This window comes from Diadema antillarum, unplaced genomic scaffold, assembly GCF_040938485.1.
Source record: "Diadema antillarum isolate AM-2024a unplaced genomic scaffold, OU_Dant_1.0 seq00000481_RagTag, whole genome shotgun sequence".
Classification (NCBI taxonomy): Eukaryota; Metazoa; Echinodermata; class Echinoidea; order Diadematoida; family Diadematidae; genus Diadema; species Diadema antillarum.
The window spans coordinates 2,970,889-2,987,167 of record NW_027271445.1 but is presented as its reverse complement, the minus strand read 5'-3'; positions in this window follow the sequence as shown (position 1 = coordinate 2,987,167).

The following is a 16,279-nucleotide window of genomic DNA, read 5'->3' as shown; positions in this document are numbered from 1 at the left end:
AGCGTTGCCAGGTCCCAACAGAGTAAAATCACCAAAAGGCTTGCAAAAAATCACCAAAAGCCATCAAAAATCACCAAATTTGGAAGAGCGTAGGTAAGGCTTTAATTTCAAGACAAAATTGTATCAATAAACCTTTATCAAACACTGCGCGAGTCTCGGTGCAATTTTCGGCGCGCCGTAGTCACACACACTAAGTGCAAAATGTGTACGATGTGTATGGACATATGACTATGAGTGTTTGTGTGTGTCGCTGTGACAAAAAAGGGGCACATGTTATGTTTCTGCAGGAAATAAGGGGAAAACTTTGGGCAAAATGCATTTTCCTTTTCAATTAGTGTGATTATTTTTCATCGGTCTAAAAATCACCAAAAAGTTACCAAAAATCACCAAATTTTGATTTGGTTGCCGGGCTAAAATTTTGTCACCAAACAACTTCAAAAATCACCAAATTTCACCCTTTTTGGTTCCCGAAATCACCATCTGGCAACACTGGCTCGCGCTCGCTCTCTCGCATAAGATCGAGGCCTCATCACGGTGACGTCATCTCCCCGCTGAGAGTACAAACGAGCTGTTCTCTGGCTTTATTAAAACTAGTTATTCGTTTTATTAAGAAGGGCCTATCATTGGTAAGCGTTTCTAGGTGAATTCGAAACGTGGTTAGGTGGAATCTATGGTACTTCCTCGTTATAATGAGGTATATATGACCCTGGTTTATGCATAATTTAGATTTCTATGCGTGCCTACTTTAAGAATTCGGTAGTGTTTGTGTTATGCAGTAATATACTAATTTCTAATAGCAGCAGGTTTCTAGTTAATCGACACTATAGAATACAATTGAACCTTGTTGAAGCAAGGTCTTTGGAACAAGAAAATTTACTGTCACTATATAATATATCCACGTCTTGTCCTGTCTTGTTATAGGGTACAATATACAGTAGTGTATTGATAATTATAACAATATTATTGCTATATAAATACAAAAACAAGGTAGAGAAGGACTGGAAAAGAACCTGCATTACAAGAATTATATCACTGTTCTTCCTGACGAAATTCCACTGTATTTGACCTTAAAGGGACATTCCAGACGATTTTCATAATTTCACATCATGAAGTATATAAGTTGACAACTCCATGTATAGATTTGAGGAATTTATTGTGGTTCTTGAGCAGAGAAACAATACTTTGAAAAACCTTAATCAAATTACACTGAACAAGGAAGATGACATATTCGGGTTCACATATTTCAGAAATGTAGCAGTGTAATTCCACTACAATACCTCTTGCTTGCGAGTTCACCTGTGTATAATCTATGCATGCCTTCTTCCTTTGTTCTGCTTCCTTAAGTCCCAACTCATGCATTCTTATGGTGACTCCGCCATGTCATCATCCTTGTTCATTGCAATTTGTTCTAAATTTCTAAAATATTCTTATTCTTCATCCTAATTATCACAAATTCTAAAACTATGCCCTCAGCATAACTAACTTAAAATAGTTGTTCAAATGGAAAAATCTGAAAAATCATCCGGAGGTCTCCTTTGTAGTCTAAATTTCGTTTACTAAGATTTTGAGATGTCATTTATAGTTAAATGCGTGTGTGTGTGTGTGTGTGTGTGTGTATGTTTCTATGTGTGAGTGTGTGGTGGGCAAGGAAGGACACATTTCATTGGAGAAAAGGGTAGGGGGGGGGGATCACAGTAATCACAACACCCACCTCCATTGAGCAGATTAATTTTTTGTCCGATACTCCGCATTACTTTGTTTTCTAGAATATAGCAGCAAAATAAGACAGTGAACACTGTTTCTCTCGGCTCCCTTGACATTATGCAGTAAAAGTAAATCGTGTGTTGTCTAATTTCGATGAGGTTTGTCCTGATAAAGAACAATAAGATTTATTCAATTCAAGAGTTTATGAAGTAAATGAGGGTGCCACCTTTTCTCTTTGCAGGCGATCGTGGACGCTTTAAAATGACTAATGATAATAATATAAAAGTATACTTTAAAATGATTGACAACCACCGGTAGGTCCTCCATTATACAAAAGTTTGGCTATCATTATGTCAGTACGTGATATGGCATGACACTGAATGGAATTGATGATTGTTAGGTCTGCTCACAAAGAGCAAGATCACTATGACACGACACCATCGTATTTCATTGATTCTCTGCTCCTATGATGTCTCCACACGCAGGTGGGACTTGAATTATCATTCAAGAATAATGATAATCATAATGTTAATAACAATACATTTACATAACGCATGTCCCATAAACGTACATATTCAAACGCACTTTACCATTGGATTATAAATATTAATGGAACAAAATGGAGTTGTTAAATGTTTTCTGGAGAAGATGAAAGATTGCTGGTTGCGGAGAATTTGGGGTAGTTGATTCCACAGTTTTTGAGCAGCAGATGAAAATGCTTTACCACTCAGAGTGGTCAGCATCTTGGAAGTTGGATGATTCCTTGTGAAACCATTTCATTCGAGTAGCAGGCTCAGCCACACAAAATGTTATATACAACGACAAAAAATAAACTGTCAGTATGTAGGTACACATGGCATTCTGCGCTACGTCTATCAATAGTAAGCACTTGTATACCTTATCAGAATTACATGATTTGTACAGCTGTACTATAACATGTAAATTGAAGTTCAGAAGTAGATTATTTGTTATACGAAATTTAGCAAGTGAAATTTGACTATCAAACTCAGTAAGGAGAGAATTGTGGAAACGTCAACTCAATATAATATTATCAAGACCCAAGAGAGGAAGATGAAAATCTCTCCGGTTCGGATATATCCGGCTGTATGGCATTAGTGTTACCATAGTGCAGACTCACCTTTACATCAATAACTGCACTCTAGTTTAATGTAGGCCTACGTGCATGGCCCGTGGAAGGCAGTCGGCAGTGTGAAGCAGACGACCAACTAGACGTGACTATATAAATCTGACCTGGAAGCCAATTTTAAAAATCGAATTGTTTGTAACGTCTTTATTTGTGAAGAATATAGAATTCTAATTCACTCCCGTGTATTTCCTTACGGCTTCAATTAAAGGCAATCACTTGGCATCCCTTTGTGCAGTTCCAATGCACAAAATCCAAGAAGAACGCACTATTATGTGGATAACTATGCGTCATTAAATGAACATTGTTCGGGGATGGATAACCAGTCACAATAGTTCAGGTTTAAGCAAACTTTATTATGCTCACGGAACACAAACTGCCGGCCGAAAGGGGGAAAGGTTGTACAACAACACTAGAACATACATCTCAAACACTGCCCGTAAGAGGGCAGTATAACACACTGGCGCGATCACTTTCTTCTTTCTGTCTTCTTCTACATAACACAATGGAAAACCCTTGGCTGTGGAATAATCATGCACATTCAATATGCCAAGAATGTGTGTGGAATGAAACCAATCAAACTACTGACTAATAACGTGGATAGGTAGACCACATTACGAACACTCGATGATTTGATAACATTAATACAAACATTATCTCCATATAGACACAGTCTCTAGAAACCTGTCTGGACTGACTGACAACCAACTAATATGAAACATTAACATTACACTAACTATGATCAGCTGCACTGCTATACATAATACTCATTGAACCAACAAGCAGAATCATGTCCATACAAAACTACCAATAAGCTATGCTATACATGTATATTTTAACCTCATATATACACTGTACAACGTATTCTACCAATCATAAAACGGCACTTAATAAAACAAACTACCTTATGCTGTAAAGAAAACAGAAAATATTTCACAATGTCAACTATCAAATATAGTACATAGCTACCTCACTTACTTTCTACCTTTTCTCACAATATGAAACACTAGACTAATGGTACTGTACGTATTAAAGTACCATGATCTCCCCACTCTCATTCACTCTTTTGTTACAACACTGTCAAACACAGCACATACAGCTGTAATCACTTTTCTTCTGCTGGGATTTGGAACGAGTGAACATAAACACTACTTGACCTTTCCTTTACAGTCTTAAAACACACACACACACACACACACACACACACACACACACACACACAATGCTGTTAGAACCAAATAAACGACCAACATAGGCCCTGAAAGCACAAAGACAAATCCCTTGAGAAATCAAATGAAACTAACATGGCATGGAAATGAACAATGGGGTGTGTGTATTATAATGCCTGATACATGTATTCAAATCGGTATGAGTAAGACCAACATGTACATGAAAGCTGCTGAGAATAGCCACCCACCTGATGTAACAATATCAATACCTTAGTGTCAACATCGACTTATCATGTGAGTTATTACTACAACCTGTTGTAGTTTATATACAATACCAAACAAAACAACTGAAAACGATACAGTCAGTAAAAAAAAAAAAAAAGTTACATGAATTATGACAACAAATTATCAGAAATAAGCAGAGATCAAATACACCTGTATTACACTTTTGAAAACATACTCAAACTTCCAAAACATATTTTGTCCTTGAAGTGTATGAACTTCTGCCTTGTACACATGCATCAAAAACGGAATCCTACATCGACGTCACTCCATACAATATGACCTGACACATGATTCGTACATATCAAAAAGAGGAGAAGGATGAGCGACGGATAACATGAGGTACATCAAAACTATGTGCCATGTACAATGTGTTACCATACATATCATGTAGGCTTCATAAGATTACATTTACATTCTAACATACATCTCAAACACTGTAAGTAAGAGGGCAGTATAACACACTGGCGGTGGTTAGAATGGCTTGTTTAAATCTGTTTATTTAACGCAGTTGTTTGGGGGATTATACCCACGTCAGCACTAGTATTGACCTTGAAGTTGCATACCCGGATCTTATCGATGCTTTAAACATGTTGTCGTCTCCTTCAGGACCATGTGTCAGGAAAACAGCAAAGTGTGTTTATTCGATTTTGCCAAAATACACCATTGTAAAGAAGGACAATTGACAGGGCATTAAATGTTAGCGATTTAAGATTATTCTTAAATGGAAATCTCATTGTACGGTTCGTGTTTTACAACATAGAGTATTTCTGGAATATTTCTAGGTATATACAACACACAAAGGTATTCAGAGAAATTCCAACCCATGATGCAGCGGAGTCCTACTAAGAATCATTTTGAAAGGTGTTTGTAGCACAGTATTGCGTTCTGTTCATAGTAGCAATGCCATAACAAGTGACTATTATAAGCCAGTTCAAATTTGTTTCAATGAATCATGTATGTCTAATATTATTGACCGTACTTGCTTGAAAAATTGAGGGTATGTGACTAATGTGCTGTATTGGGGGACAGATTTAGCGTTCGTAAAGAGTTAAAATGGTTAACTGCTGTCAGATGAACCATGGTTGGGTCATTGTTCTATTTGGGTCTCTGAATCCCTAAAAATGGAGTATCAAAAAAAAAAAGAAGTTCATTCACGGCATTGGCATTGTAAGTGCTCGAAACTGCACCACTTTATTCATCATAACTATTAGTGCCTGCACCGGGGTGCTGCAGCTGCAGTCGTGCTATGCGCTGTATTGAAGACTGCACACAGTCCAGTTGTACGCGTGTAGCAGTCTTGTATTCTAGTTTGAGGTTTGCGCGGGAAAATACTTTGCATGCGTTGCTGCGAAACCATTCATTCACGCACAGGGAAACGATCGTTATGTCATATAAACTGTATAAACTGTATGCTGTATGCAACATATTTTGCGAAAAAAAAATGAAGATTTTTACCTATGACAAATATATTAGCAAGGAAACGGATGCGCATATTACCTCAGCGCATGCACTGATATTAAGATTTCCCTTGGTCTGGTTAGCGCACAATGTTTGGGGTGTGTTCGAATATCAAGTTCCCCCTTTTTCGAAAGTTACGTAACTGTGATTACTCAGGAGTCCATCATACACTCTAAGAAAAAAAGGTTCTCAAATGGTTCTCGTCGGCTCCAAAATGGTTCTCATCAGATGGTTCTCGCAAAATGGTTCCGATGAGCACCTATAAATGGTTCCCAATCGAAATGGTTCCGTTCGTCACCATTTGCTAGTATGCGACCCAGTCCCCGAGTGTTATTTGTGGTACTCCTGCAGGTCAAACAATATCTCTAGGTCCACTTTCATTTTTCCCCTTGCTGTATATTCGAATGCCAGTTGTAAGAATCACCAAAACTGTGGTATTGGTACAAAAATATTGTATGTGTTTCTACTGCTGTGATAATAAAAAGTACATATTGCTTTTATCGTAGACTAATGACTTCTCTTGGCTGCGTGCCAACTGACAGCTGCCACCATCCAATTTTAGCGCTCGATCAGATACAGTATGCGTACGCGTAAACGTACACATACTAGTACTGCACTGTGTAGGACTACATTGTATGTAGCCCTGTGCTGCCTGCCTGCGCCTATGCAAACGGTACCACCGCATAGCGGCAGAGTGCCAATGCAATACCCATGCGCGCGCATATGCATGCAGCATAGCAGCAGACGTAGACGGCTAGTGTAGACAAAACACATCACACCCATAACGAACGGCACCCGGTAACGTTAGACATTAATTTTGACAAAGTGGACTGGAAACGTGTCACTGTCAATTCCATTTTCGCCATGGCAGTCATCACAATTTAGGAGAAGAGGTAAGATTTTTAGTTTTAATGTGGTTTTATCTCATTTTTAGATGACATTCATGGTACAAAATCAAGTTAGAATGTTACGTGTTACTGTTAGATTCATCACTCAGACTCAGTTTTCGTTTTCAGTCGGTGATTAACCTTTAACGGTTAGCTAGATCCTAAATAATGTTAGATCTAATTTGATCGAATCTGCTATCTTGTGTAATGTTTACCAGGTACAGTAGATCCAGATCTAACAATAACATGTTACTCTTTAGGCCTGACACTTTACAATTAGAAATTCATTGGCTAGCCCGAACAGACGCCGTGCGGGGCCGGAGCATGGCTGTCACGTTTTTACAGCGACTGGGCCGGGCTAAGTTACTTAGTTAGGTATGCATGTATTACGTTTAGACATTTCTATGCCTATTAAAAATAGAGTCTACTAACTCCGAAACATAGCCCAAACGCCGAACGCAAAGATAACTGTGTACAAGGAGCGCCCCGGGGTAAGGTCTATACCGTCTACATGTAATAAGAAAATTTGTTCTATAACTTACAAGTTATAACTGTCAGTGTTAACGTTAGAGCCAACGGAGGTCTGCCTACAGCCCAGTAGGCCTAACTGTTAGGTCAAAATCTCTAACAGTATGTTTTCAGGCTTGTTCAAAGTGAGGAGTCGCGTCATGTAATGCCGTGTTCTGTTTATCGAATTATCGCAATGACATTGTTTTATTAACGCGGTGTAGGTCTATTGTATCTTTCAATTCATATATCAGGGAAGTGGACACACCAACGTGCACAGAAACCAGGGAACAAGTAACTCTGGCCGGGACGATGAAGCAGTACGTACGTGTTTCGGGTCGCTGGTGCGGTTAGGGAAAAAGGTAGACTCTACATTGATCAGAGAGACAGCCCGTGACAGACCGTTGACAACATCGGCCAGAACCGTCGTCCGTAGGCTTAACACTAGCCAAGAATGAGCTGGGCGGCCACAAGAATTCATCGACCAGAATAAGAGCCCGGGATAGCCCATTTGCAGCATCAGCCAGAACCCTGAGCTAGTCGAGAATGAGCTGTGTGGCTAAGACGATACATCGATCAGAATGACAGCCTGTGATATAGCCCGTTGACAGCATCAAACAGAACCGATGGGCTAGTCAAGAATGAGCTGGGTGACCAAAAGAATACATCGATCAGAATGACAATTTTAGCCCGATAGCCCGTTGACAGCATCGACCAAAGAATGAGCTGAGTCAAAGAAAAAACACTGATGCTGCCAGAGAAAACCTTTGAGAAATATGTAGATAGGGTAGGTAAGTCCGTTTGCATTGACTTATGGTGTATTTTATAGCTGCTCTTTCAGAATCTGCCGTCAACCAAATATTCATGTCAGGCGACTTTTTGTTGGTTTGTGTGATGGAGGGTCACATATGTTTTGTTATGATCCCAATACAGTATTTGCAACTTACAATGTACCAGTGATAATGTTTCACTATAATTTGCATTTAACAGCTTTGAATCAACTGTATTGGGGGGGGGGGGGGGGGGGTAGACGTAATGAGATCAGACCAGATGCCAATCTGAGAAGTGGAGTCATTCATAGTTCTAAACTTTAAAAGCACAAACGGAAAATGCTCTTTATACTTCTCCATTCATTGCGTGGTCGATTTCTGCACACTTTTAAAGTTTTCACCTAGACTGGTAAAACTTATTGCATTTGTAACCACGCAGGAATTACGTGTTGTGTAGAGAATTGAAGATTATGTAATTTATTTCAAAGCACTGATGCACCTCTTGTCACCAGTTTTTATTGCTTTTGCAGAAATACAAAATGTACATGTACGTGGTGGTGGTGTTTAAAAGACTGTTGGCAAATTTGGTGAACAAAATGACAAATGCTAACAACATATTATTGTCATAGGCATGTTATAGGACAGCAAATTCAAACCTCAGCTTTAGGCCTGCGTTGTATATAGTTTACTCTAATGAATTTGTTGCTCTGCTTTTAAAAAAAGTGTAAATGAAGAGTTTGTTCGCAAAAACCGATAAGTCCATATTTGCCAAATGGAGATATTTGCGATTAAAGGTCAAGAAAAATAAAGAAAACAATGAGAAAATTTTTGCTTCTTTTGACCATAACTTCAGAAATGTACCTTTATATGTAGTAACCAATGTGTAATTTAAAAGGTATTATTTTGTACTTTATGACAGAGACCGTACTTCAAAATCTTCAAAAATGGACTTATCGGTTTTTGCTATCAAACTCTTCAAATTTTTATCGATTCCCAATGTTATATATTTTAGATCATGGTTGAGGAATTTTGTTCATTCATGCTTGTGAAACTGTGTGGGTGTGGTATCCCAGCTCTTTTCCCCTTGGGATTCTTATCATCCTTCTCATTATAAAACAGTGTGTTCTTTTCTTTTCTTTTCTTTTTTTTTGTGTGTGTTTTCGTAGGACATGCTCTAAATTGTCAGAAGTCATGATTAACCTGAATTGATACTCTTCTTGTATTTGCAGTTGTATAGATGTGTCTATGGTGCTTTCAAATTGCAGAACAACAACAACAACAAAAAAGGTCACTCGTATACAAACAAAGATAAGTTAATTCAAGTACTCGACGTTATGAATGTGAAGTGAAGAAGTGTAAAGCTTATCCTATCCCAAGTATCATACCAGCAATATAATATATGTTTTCTGTGACAATACCAAAGGTCCTGTTTAATGGAATTGTTTTCCTGCCCTTTGTAGTTGCTTTTAGGACAAATATGCGTTAAAAGAAAAAAAAAACAACACTGAACAAACTAGCAAATATGTGGAAAAAGTTCCTCATACTGCTTAAGCAGGTAATGTACTTGACTTCTGCCTATCTTAAGACTTACACAGTTACTGTATCATCCATGCAGGAATTATTTCACAGAGAATTAGAAATTTTGTTATGTATTTCAAAAGCCTGATGCACCTCTTGCTATTTCATATCATCTGTACAGAGATGTCTGATGGTGTTTCAAGAACTGCTCGGTACACAAATGACAAATATTGTGGAAAAAAATTAGTGAACAAATGAAAATATTTTGTTAAGAATATTTGACAGATTATAACATGACAAATACAAACCTCACCTTTAGATTGTAAAAGTGAAGGTAAATAAATACATTCCTGCGAATTTGTGAAAGCAAATTTCTATGGTTTTCAGTTTATATTGAGTAATGTTTCATGAAAAAATATTGGTGAATGTCATGTACGTGTATTCATGCTTGTGAAACTGTGTGTGCATGGGTGTGTTATCCTTGCTCTTCAGTGTTTTTTTTTTCCAGTGTCAATGATAATGTATGATATGCTGATGTATTGCTAAATACATGTTTTGAACGTATGTTTGACTAATGAGATGAAATTCAGATGAATTCATTTCATTTCAAATGAGTTTGTGATGCACATTTTCAATGCAGATAGGTAATGTACCTTTAAGAATGGTGCCAGTGAAGCACTTTACCAGCACTGCATGTGAAACACACCAAAAATACACAGACATCAATTCACATACTACATTCTAAGAAAGAAAAAAAAAAGGTTCTTTTGAGCACCATTAAATGGTTCTCAGCACTGTCACAATAGCGACACCTTTTTTGGTGCCTGTGAGAACCTTTTTTAAATGGTGCCTGTCAGCACCTTTTAACATTGGTGCCCATTAGAACCTTTTCCAATGAAATGGTTCCCATGAGCACCTTTTGAAAAGAGTCAAAAAGGTGCCCATCTTTAGTCAAAAAGGTGCCCATGGGCACCTTTTAAATGGTACTCACGAGCACCATTTCATCGGGAAAAAGGTTCTAATGGGCACCTTTTGCAAAAGGTGCCGACAAGCACCATTTAGAAAAGGTTCTCACGAGCACCTAAAAGGGTGTCGCTATTGTGACAGTGCTGAGAACCATTTAATGGTGCTCAAAAGAACCTTTTTTTCTAAGAGTGTACAGACATTACGTTCAAAACGAACATTCAACTTATTGTCCATGAATTAACTCGGTCAAAGACTACGTGTAATGGAGAAAAGATACGAGCTCGTTCTCCTATTAGCACTGACTGCTACTGTGATCTGTTTCCTCAATGTAATAGGTAAGTTACAGGCCTACATTTATTATTTTCATGAACCCTCACTCGGTGCAGCTTAGTCGCGTCTCAGCCGTGTGAGACAAGTGAAAAATGTGTTCAAAATGAAAGAGCCATCTATGGAAACTGACCAAATTCAGATTATGCCGTAATAAGTGTGTATACAGGTAGTTACTTCGAGATAAATTCTTATTTTCTTTAAATCTAAAAATGAATGTGCTCCCTTCTTTACGAAGAATAACATCAACAGCTAGTGTTGGGGCAAATAACTTATTCGGGGGGGGGGGGGGGGGGGCTACCAACTTCTTAAATTCTATAACCTGCTTATCGACCGTCACATGATTAAGGCTAAGACGGGTCATTCCGCTGATAAAGGCTGTAGTGTCGACAGCTGAAAATTTCGGAGGGAAATATAAGGTAGTGATATCAAAAGATTATAACACCATTTCAGTATCGGCGTTATTTTGTTTGAGAGACATGTGTCGGGAGGTAGCTGGTTCTAATCCATATGTGAGTTTATTTTTAAAGCTGCTACTAAAACAAATTAAGTCAATGCTCTTTTAACTCGATGTACGGCAATTTCATGACCAGTTCCATATTAGAAGCTTCTAATGCAAATAATGCATGAGTAGTTGCAGCTCGTTGGATTTTACGAGTGTTGAAAATTTGTTTCATCTGTCGACAGATTTTGTCACACTGGATCATTCTCTTTTGTTTCGAAAATAATGTTCAAGCATACATTTAATTACTTTCTAATGGTTAAAGAGTTCATTAACAAAAATGGAAGACAAAGGGTATTAAATGACAATATCTATGTAACATTTTGAAAACTACTTCAGGTGTCTCCCTTGGAATAATCAAACGTATAGGTGTGTAAGCTTTGCAGATGATACAAAATAAGAAAGATATATACAAATGAAGTATAATCTTATATAAGAAGAGTTTGTTTGCAAAAAAACGAAATAAGTCCATATTTGCCAAATGGAGATATTTGCGATTAAAGGTCAAGAAAAATAAAGAGAATGATAAGAAAATATTTGCTTCTTTTGACCATAACTTCAAAAATGTACCTTGATATGTAGTGACCAGTGTTTTTGTATATCTTATAGAATGGGTAGCGAGAATCCTGCGATCTGATTGGTCGAGAGCTATGTGTTCATTATTTTTTATTATATACCTCATAAGTGAGATTCGTATCACTGATTGGTCAAAAGTATATCACGTGACAAGGTGTAGTCCCGTCTATCTTGCCTTAGGGTTTTCATGTAAGTGATAGAAAGGCAAAACCCTCGTGATAGAAAGGCAAAACCCTCGTGATAGAAAGGCAAAACCCTCGTGATAGAATTCGTAAACCCTCCGCGACTTTTGTACACATAACAAGTACACTAGACTTCGCGCGCGGTGTCCGCAACCCCTCCACCCAAAGACGTTCACTACGCGCATCGTATAAACGCATGCAAAATCATCGCACAGCAGGCATGTTTCAACTTGGCATGGTGATCGAGCGCTCCTCCGTGATTTGAAGTGAGCTGGATCAAAGATCGTACACTTTGCAATTAGGATTTCTTAGGATCCCGAAGCAGAGACAAATCTCAGCATGTTGGAAATATCAAATTAAAACACGAGCGACGGAAAACTGGATGTATACTGTAATTTACTGCCATGATTTTATGCAGGAGCTCGCCGAAGGCCGTGTGAGTGTACCGTGCGTACTGGGTAGTCTACGAAATGCACGAAAAACATGCAAGCAAGCGCAGGCTGTGGCCTGATTTTTAGGGCTAACGTTAAGGCCTAATTTACAACTACTTCGTATTTGTCTAGCCCTAGATCTTGGTTAAGTCTTAAACGCGGATGAGGTATATAAAACAAATATTAACTGCTCTGTATTCGGATGGTGGAGGAAATTATCACTCCCTCGGTGCTTTTCATACCGACCCTTCCATCACCCCTCGGCTAACGCCTCGGGGTGATAGAAGAAGGGTCGGTATGAAAAGCACCTCGGGAATGATAATTTCCACCATCATCCTCATGAGCAGTCAATATTTGTATACTGGCCGCACGCTGAGTCACAGTGGTAAACATGTTATCGCGCACTTAGCAAGAGTACGCGTACTTGTAACAAAGGTTCGCGCACTAAAGCAAGCGTTCGCGCACTCAGCTTGGCCATGCATCCAGTAAAAACTTATGCATGGCTGGCCATGCATCCAGTAAAAGGTAACAGGAATGTAAAAACGCTGCCGGGAAATGAAAAAAATATGTATTTCAACGGTATTACGATTACATGTAGATGATGAATATTCATGATGAAGCGGGACGGGTGCCCAGATAGTGCTTAACTAAGTAGGTACGGGTATGCATGCCCTTTACGGAAAGCCAAAAGGAAATGCATCCAGTAATTTTGTCATCGGGTAACACGATAGAAAACTGGGTTTTTGACAAGAAAATTACCCATTCTATATTCATGATGAAGCGGGACGGGTGCCCAGATAGTGCTTACCCAGTAAGTACGGGTATGCATGCCCTTTACGGAAAGCCAAAAGGAAATGCATCCAGTAATTTTGTCATCGGGTAACACGATAGAAAACTGGGTTTTTGACAAGAAAATTACCCATTCTATAAATCAAATGACGCACATGTCTTTTCGTGCGTCAGTCGGAATATAGTGTGCATGCGGTAACTATGGAATTTAGCCTAAACCTACTCGGCTTCGCCTCGTGGGTTAAGCATTCCATAGTTACCTTATGCACACAATTCCGACTGACGCACTCAGACCTGTGCGTCATTTGTATAATTTAAAAGGTATTATTTTGTACTTTATGATAGAGATCTTACCTCAAAAACTTCAAAAATGGACTATCGGCTTTTGCGAACAAAGTCTTCATGTATATATATATATATATAGTGTGTGTGTGTGTGTGTGTGTGTGTGTGTGTGTTTGTGTGTATACATGTATATGTCTGCACCAAACAGCATCAAAACATCATCTGTCTCAATTAACAACATACCAAATCTCTAGCATTACGAATTTTGTTTCCTTTTAACAAAAAAGTTGAGCACAGCTTGATCCTAAGAAGAAGTAGTATCTCGGAAGATAAATGATCGAATGTCATGTGTAATATGCTTGATATTGTTAAAAATAGGGCAAAAAAGTATCTACAAATTGTCGGTTATACGTATATTACATGGACATCATAAAAAGGGCCCCATTGTTATGCATGTTGTTCTTTGGGGGGATTCCTGTGCGACTGGTACGTATTATACATGTATATAGAATGGAATATGTACATTAAAGTTGATTATGGATCTGACCAAAAAGCACTCTATGCCATCATCGACAAGCTTTTGTGTAGCCTCTAAATTCTCATGGTAGTTTATTGGTAAGATTGAGTCGATAAGATGCAATAAACGGTCGGACATGATTTTTACTGTACAGAGCCAGAGTCGACCAGTGATATAACCTCACGCCCACAACTCCGGCAGAAATACAGAGTGTTATCCGCAGCTCTCCTGCCAAGTCATGCTCCCTGTATCCAATCCACATGGCCGGCGGAACCGTGGCGGCCGTGGGGGCTCGGACCCCCACCCTTTTTGTGCACCATACAAATGAATACATAAGGTGTCATCACTTTGGGCCCCCACACTTTTTTTTTTTTTTTTTTTTTTTTTGCTTGTCAGCTGAAGTAGCCCGGAAATGGAAGGGGAGAGATGAGCTGAGGATCCTTTTTTTTTTTTTGGGGGGGGGGGGGTTTGCTTGTTAGCTCATGAAACCCGGAAGTGGGAACCCACACTTTTGAAAACGCTCCGCCAGCCCTGATCCAAACCTCAGTTTTTAAGGAGAGTTACGAACTGATGGCCATTCCTATCTCCAGGATAATCAATAGTTCCTTACAGGAAGAAATGTTTCCATCCAGATGAGCTGAAGCTATCCCATGTCACTCCTGTACTGCAGAGAACATCTATAGATACGGATGAGATGAGCAGCTACCGACATATCTAACTTGCCGTTCCTTGCCAAAGTAGTTGCCGGAAGACTAATGTCACATCTCCAGGATTGCAACCTCTATGCAGTCTGCTTATAAGAGACATCACAGCGAAGAGACAGCCATTCTGAAAAAAAAAAAGATGATGGCATTTTGCGAGCAGTTGACAACAAGGAAGCAGCCATGGTAATTATCTTGGATCTATCAGCTGCATTTTGTCACATTTGATTACAAATTCCTCATCCACAGGGCGCAGCAGGATTACAAAGTTGGCGCCACTGCCCTTGAATGGTATAGATCTTATCTCCTTTGCCGAAGACAATTTGAACATCAATGGAACTGTGTCAGAGGAGGTCTTCCTGACCTGTGGCATCCAAAAAGGTTCAGTCCTCGGACCTTTACTCTTTGCCCACTACTCTTTCCCCCTTGGGAATATGGCGCGTCAACATGGTTTAAAACCCCAATTATATGCAGATGACACTCAATTTAATGTGACATATTTTGATCCAAGAATGGCAGCTGAAGAAACAGCAGCAGCAAATGGGATGACCAAATACCTGTCAGATATCCGACAATGGATGGTAAAGAACTTCATGAAACTCCATGACGACGAGACTGAATGTCTCATCATTTCTTCTCGACAAATGAGAAACAAGATTGTGTCCATGGATTTTTAGGTCGGTGATGTGTACGTCTCTTCTGCAGAAAGCGTCCGTAAACTTGGGGTCTACTTTGACCAGTCTATGAGGATGGATATTATTATGTTTCGCGGGTATGCCAGATTGCTTACTTCCAGCTTCGTAGCATCGCAGCTATTCGACATCTGCTTTCAAGGACGGCAGCATAAAACATCCATTCATTCATAACATCAAAACTGGATTTTTCGTAACAGTATTCTTGCTGGTGATCCATCTGCAACCTTGAAAAGACTTCAAGCAGTACCGAATGCAGCAGCACGCTTGCTCACCGGGCTGAGGAAGTATGATCACATCCAGTGGCGTATCTAGGGAAAACGGCGCCCGGGGCAAGCGCGAAAATTCCGCCCCTAATTTCTGCAAAAGTGTTCAACCCCAACCCCATCCAGGTAGGGACATTAAAAAAAAAGTCCACATGATATGCTTTTTCAAGCACTTAAAAGGGGTCTTTTGAGGGTGATTTAAATGTAATAAATCTAGATGAATTTTAGCGAGCGAGCGCAGCGAGCGAGCCGAAAATTTTTGTATATTTCCGCGTCATTATCACGTTTTGTTCTTATCTTCTTTTTTTTTTGGATAAATTCTGGCGAGCGAGCACAGCGAGCGAGTCGAAGATTTTGTATTTCAGCTTACAAAACATGGAATTCTTGTCATTTTTTGCTTATCAAATCTTACAATTCTAATCAAGATATAGTGACGGCCTTATAGATAACGATTTATACCAACAAACTGAGGACTTGAAAAAATACTCCAGATTAGTACTCACGAGTGAGCAGAAATTTGTATATTTCCGCGCCATCATCACGATTTGTTTTTATCTCTTTTTTTTGGGGGGGGGGGGATAAATTTTGGCGAGCGAGCGCAGCG